The following is a 6,536-nucleotide window of genomic DNA, read 5'->3' as shown; positions in this document are numbered from 1 at the left end:
TGCGGAAAACACATTACTCTAAAGAGTGAGGAGACGATGGCTCCCATGCAATATATATAGTCTCGTCCAAGGAGTAGGTTATAATCCAAGGGTCCTTGAACGACCATCACGTTCATTTGAACGGTCTTCCCTTTCAATGTGATAGGCACATTGGGGAGGATCCCTAAAGGTTGACTGGTTCCTTTATCAAAGCCTGTCAGATTTCTCATTTAAGGCAAAAGCGCTGGCGAACCAAGCGCTTTCCAAGCAATAGAGGAAAGGATACTCACAGATGCCCCCTCATCAATGATGGTGCCAGCCATTACCATTCTATATATTTGAACGATAATTATGAATGGTATGCTTGCTGGCAAACGGGGTCTGCCTAGTTGGTTCCAGTCGAACGAGACAACTAGGTTGCTTGGTGGTGGGACCAAATAGACGGCTGGGTATGACTCTGACGAAGTTCCTTCCTGCGATAAAGGAATGGGAAAATTGCCCCCTTGTTCATCAGAGTCTGTTTTGATGAAGAGAATTTGGACGGTGTCATCTTTATTCTCCTCTGTGATGGTATCATTCAAAGATAGAGCCTCTGAAGGAAAAATCGGGTCAACTGCCGCCTCAACCTTTTGACTTTCGTCAGGTATGGATTCAGACGGTTCATCTTCAGTGATAGGTGCTTCGGCTGACCACCTCAGCGGGTCAGCCGGGTTCTCAACTGGTGAAGGACTTGGCAGGAGTTTTTGATATCCAGGAGGAAGTTGCACTGGTAAAACCGCGCGATCTTCCAAAACTCTTTTAGCCTCGTCTAAGAAGGGACAACGGTGGACGGCATGGTCGCCTTCACACAGTTTGCAGGGAAATCTAGCTTTCCCTCTCTGTCCTGTGACTTCACTTTCACTAGTTGACGGTGAACTGTCAACATGGCTATCAGAGGTTGACGCCACCGAATTGTGCAAACGGGGAGACCAGTCCCTTAGTATCCGAGGGATGCAGGGACAATCTCTGTGGAAGTGGTCTCCCTTGTATATGACACATGGCGATCTAGGCCTAGTCAGTGCTGTGTGTGGATTTCTGTCAGACGCCACTTGTTTGCCCCCAGTTGCTTTCGGCTCCTTCTTCTTCTTCTCTTTCTTCTTCTTTTCCTTCTTCTCCTTAGGAACTTGGTTTTTTGTTTTACCAGTTCCGTCAAGCGAAGAGGAAGGAGGAGAGGAAGAATTAGATGAAGTAGAAGGCTGGTGGGTAACTCTGGTCTGGTCTAACTGTTGATTCGACTGTTCAGGAATAGTGGTGTTTTGAACGACATTGGTTGAGAAGAGCCAGACCGACAGACCAATTGTCAGTCCTGGGAGCGACAATGTGGCCATATGGGGTGCACCAACATCTCCCCAAGAGGAGAAGGGACTAGGATTTCCACCAAGGGGAATTCCTTGGTTGGTGTGCTGCATTTTCTCAACCTAAAGATCAACGCAGGAATAGGGGTGATTGTTCCATTTAAAATAAATTTTAACGATGCTTTAGACACAGCTTGCTTTTTCAATTTTAAAGAGTCGAGAAAAAGCTAAAGATGACTCTAGTCTCCTTTGATGTTTTAACAAGCCCAAAGTGACAAATGCTCGGATGGACTTTTTCCATTATAGAGTCTGAAAAAGGCCAAAAGGAACTGCTCTAGAGTTCTAGGTAGAGGGTGTGCCAAACTTTTCGCAAAACCGCAGAATAATTTTTAAGGTACGGGCGGTCGATCTTCCTGAATGTTGTGTTCAGTGCATTGCGATCAGTAGGGCAGCCGACACGGCTTCCTAAGGATAAAGGTTTTATTCCTATAGGGGTCTCCCAATATATACTCGACGGTACGTGGGAGCACAATCTGTACTGGCACTATCGTCCCCCAGGAGGAATCACCCACCATCAACGAGATCGACAGTCACCAGGCTTTACGATGCCGGAACACGTCTCTAGCCTAGACCTCTATGTTGTGCGTTAAGTTACAAAGCGTTATTAAGTGTATTCAATTTATTTTAGGTTGATCTTTTTAGAAGTTTTCCTTTTGAGGTTCACCACGAGATGTATGATACAATTCCTAAATGCAGTCTAAAGATGATAAGCAAGCTTTTCTATCTTTTCAACAATGAAAATCCTAGCTACAAAGGGAAAAGAAAGACACCATCTTTTCTCAAAGAGCAATCAGCACACTCTAATGCACTTTCCCTAAATCAAGCATGCAAACTATCAAGATGCAAATGCACAATGCAGGTGTTTGTTTTCCGCTTTCTTAGTATTGATGCCTAAAAGAAAGCTTTTTGTACAACTTTGAATTTGCTTTTAAATGACAAATACAAACAAGTTTACTTTTTCGAAATCAGAAAGGGTAGAAGAGATTACAACACTTAAAGATTTTCGAAATGAATACTTGTTTTGACACTTAAAAGAGACAAACTCAAACCAAAAGCAAAAATGAATGTATAACCAACTACAAACAGCCAATGAACTCTCTCCTAAGATCACAATCAACAGATCTGAATCAAGGGCTACAGGATGACTATTTCACTCTTGCAAAGCAAAACTGTAAATGACGCCACAAACACATAAAAACACTCACAGTCTTTTTGTACAAAAGGAGGCGGAATTTAAGCAGAGAAAAGGAGTTATCAGACAGGTACCTATGCTAGTTACAGGCTGCAAAAAACAGAGATCAAAACAAGGAAAAACAGAGCAGAGAACCCCAGCTGCACAAGGCCTAACTGGATCAACGCACCCTCAACACAGAGGTTTTGACATTCAGCGCAGGTAGCCTTCACGGGACCTGCGTTGAAATGCAGAACCTCTTCACAGGGTCTGCGCTGAAGGAGAAACGAGAGTTTCTCACTGGGTTCTGGGTCACAGTTTGCTATTTAATCTACAGTTTCAGGCCAAATCAAAGCAACAATCAAGGTACAATCAAAGGGATGCTTTGAGGAAGGGCTAAGATCTATCACAAAAGATCATCAAATCATTTGTGAGTCCATTGTTCAGATCATAGGCAAATCCAGTGATTGGATCAAAGCAGCAGCTGTCTACTTTGCATCTGATAATAGCAGATGCAGTTCGATTGTTGTTGTTGAGTCTATGAAACAAACAATGATAGAGACACAAATAAAATGACTAAACAGATCTCCCCAGCGGAGTCGCCAATTTGTTGTGGGGAAAAATGCCTATGCAAGACGATCCTATCCACCTAAGGTGTGACAGTGCCTTAGCAACAAACAGAGACAGCTATTCTAGTATTCTTCCTTTATGAATTAAGAATGAAGAGAGATGGACGGACTAACCGGTGTCTTTCGTTTGTCCCTCGATCCGGTTTCTCTTCTCTTTGAGAGTTCCCAGTTACTTGCCTTCTCGCTCGCCCATCTTCAACAGGTTTCTGCAAGATCACAAGAAGAGAACACTACACAAAGACATAGATTCATATTCATAACTAGTTCAGGATTAGAAGTAAACTAAACATACTAATGCAATCATACATCAAAGATACACCAGTATATAGGAGAAACCAAGATAGCTTTATTGATGAATAACAAGGTTCAGGAAGAGATACAACCCACAGGGCTCCAATCCAGCATCTCCTTCCCAGCAAATGAAATTCCTATCTTCACCTTCCTTCAAAGCACTAAGCACCCAATGATTCCTACTTCAAACCAACAGCAATTCTTTGCAATAACAAAATTCTAGCCTCTAGATCTCATGGAGGAGAGATCCATATATAGATGTTTGGAGAGAGGATGAGTCAGCTTGAGATCTGACTAGTGTCCTCTCCCTCTGTCAGTTCTTGCTTCCACTTGGAGGTTCTTGCTTCCACTTGGAGATTGAGAACCTCTTTCTCATCACTAGTCGAATTCACTGAGGCAAGTGTCATTGAGGAAGATTCTGGAAGCTTCCAGGGTCTTGACACCTTGTTGAATGAACTTGCCATTTGTCAATTCCCGCTCAGCGCACCCTGGTAGTGCTTCTACCTGCGTTGCAGTGCAGGTAGCTAGTGCAGACTTTGCATTTCAGTGCAGACAGCTAGTGGAGCCTCTGAATTGATCCTGAATTGACTTGTTTTTGAGTAGTTTCTGGTGGAGAACTTTTGTGAATTGCTGTGGTTTGTTAGCCTTGTTCCTCTAGGGGTAGGAACAACATGTTTAGGGACTTTGGATCCCTTAGATTATGGACATTTCATGCTTATAGCTGTAAGGCACAAAAATGTCTATAACACCGAGATGAAAATAAAGAAATTCAATAATAAAGGAAAAAAAAAGACAACTTCCGTGATTTAAGAGGATTTGAGATCAGATTCGAGTGATGAAACTAAAATTACAGCCATGGGGATAAAAGCAAAATATTCCATTGATATGACTAGTATACCAATTTTTCATACTAGTACTCCAAATGAAGAAACAAGGATTGAATTATTTCATGCGAGGGTGATCTCAAAACATAAAAAGATCGACACACTTTTTGATAGTGGGTCTCATGATTTAGGCAAGAAACTTAATCTTGAAACTATTTTACATCCCAAGCCATATCCATTGGGTTGGATATGCAAGGACACAAATTTATAGGTTACAAGAAAATGTATTCTTTGTTTAGCAATCACAACAAACTTGATTAACGAACTTGAATTAGATGTTGTACCACTTGATATGTCAGGAATTGTTTTAGGTAGTCCTTACCTCTATCATAGAAAAGAAATCTTCTATCATCATGAAAACAGGTACCACTTATTCAAGGATGGAGTGGAGTATATTGTGAGAGATCATCGCAAGAAACTAAAACTTTCATTAGTTAATGTAGGGTAAATGAAAATACTAGTGAATTCAAGCAAGAATTTAGTGCTTCTTACGATCAAACTCAATGTTGATGTTCATTATGAAGCATTTGATGGTTGTAATTCAAAAATGAAAATTTATTTGGTTGAGGTTGTTAACCATGATGATGAGCTATTCCAGAAAGCAAAAGGATTTCCTTCCAAGAGGAGAATCCAACATGAAATACCATTGTAGAAAAGGTCTTTTCTTTCTAACATTTACATGCACAAGATGTTAAGAAGTAAAAGTGTAGAAATAACAAAGAAAATCCAAGGATTATTGAAAAAAAGGATTAGTCGACTATCTCCTTTACCATGTGGTGCACCTCTTGTTTTGGCACTGAAGAAGAATGGAAAGCATTTCATTAAATGGTATTCAAGAAGTTGCTATCATCAAAGTAGGGTTATTGAAGGAGACATATGGAAGACGACATTCAAAACCAAGCAAGGTTTGTTTGAATGGCTTGTTATGCTTTTTGGTATTTTCCATGCTCCTACTACTTTCATGCATATGAAAAAAGATGTATTAAAGCCATTTCTAGGAATGATAGTCTACTTGGAAGACATTTTGATTTTTAGAAAATTTCCTTATGAACATGTCATGTGTGAGAAGGAAATACTTGATGTCATATGGCAAGAACATTTGCTATTGAAGATGTCAAAGTATATGTTGGATAAAACTTCTTTTATGTACTTGGGCAATGATATTGGAGAAGGTGAGATGAAGTTAGACCTCTCCAATATTGATGCTATATTGGATTGGTCAATGCTCAAGATAGTCATTTGGATAAGAGGTTTTTTGGGAGAAGCCCAATGTTGGAGGAAATATTTCATTAATTTTTCTTCTATTGTAGCTCATTTGCATTCTTTGGCAGTTGTGCAAAAGGTCTTTTAGTGGGGAGGCAAACAAAAAGAGGCATTTGATGCTTTGAAACAAAAGATAACTTTGGGCTTTATACTTTCTCTTCTATACTTCAAAAATTCATTTGAGTTTCAAGTTGATGTATGTAACTATGCCATGGGTGTAGTCTTGACTTAACCATATAAGTTTGTGCCAAATATTTAAACCAGAACGCCATCAAGTTTGGAGGTTGGGCAGACTTAACGCCGCATGTGAACCCATTCTCAAGACACCAACATTTACCATTAACTGCAAGGGGAAAACTACTACCGCATGAGTGCCATCGCTTGACTGCCGGGGTAACCACCCATTTGACTCCACTGTTGAAGCTACCAAGGGTTATCTGACTGTCTGAGGGAAGGGGTCAGTGCGGGGCTCTAGACCCTGGGCACATGACCCCCCATATGACCCTAAATTTTTGCATTTTAGGCCTTGATGGCCAAATTAATTGTCCAAAAAATCCACCCAAATTTCAGCAGATTTGGTGGCCCGTTAGTGGAAAATGGCATGAAAGTGAGGGTTCGGTGTTGTATTTTGGGAAAATTATAGAGCAAATAGTGGAGAAACTAGGAGAGGTCATAACTTCTTTATTGTTTGAGAAAATGGGATGTAGAAGGAGGATAGGGAGCCATTTTTGGACATTTTGGACTCATTGGAGCAGCTTTCAAAAGCATTTGAGCATTGTAAACACATCGTTCTACATATTTGTGAATAATAGAGAGGCCCAAGGCATTGGAAGTTGGACAAAGGAGACATAGCCTAGGAGGGGTGAACTCCTTCATCATGTTCTTGTTGTGAGTTGTTTTTGGTTATTTTCTATACATTTATATG

The sequence above is a fragment of the Pinus tabuliformis genome, chromosome 7 (genome assembly GCF_031772625.1).
Source record: "Pinus tabuliformis cultivar Carrire ecotype Pingquan chromosome 7, CPIR1, whole genome shotgun sequence".
Lineage (NCBI taxonomy): Eukaryota > Viridiplantae > Streptophyta > Pinopsida > Pinales > Pinaceae > Pinus > Pinus tabuliformis.
The sequence above is the reverse complement of the archived record's forward strand: the minus strand, read 5'-3'. Positions refer to the sequence as shown.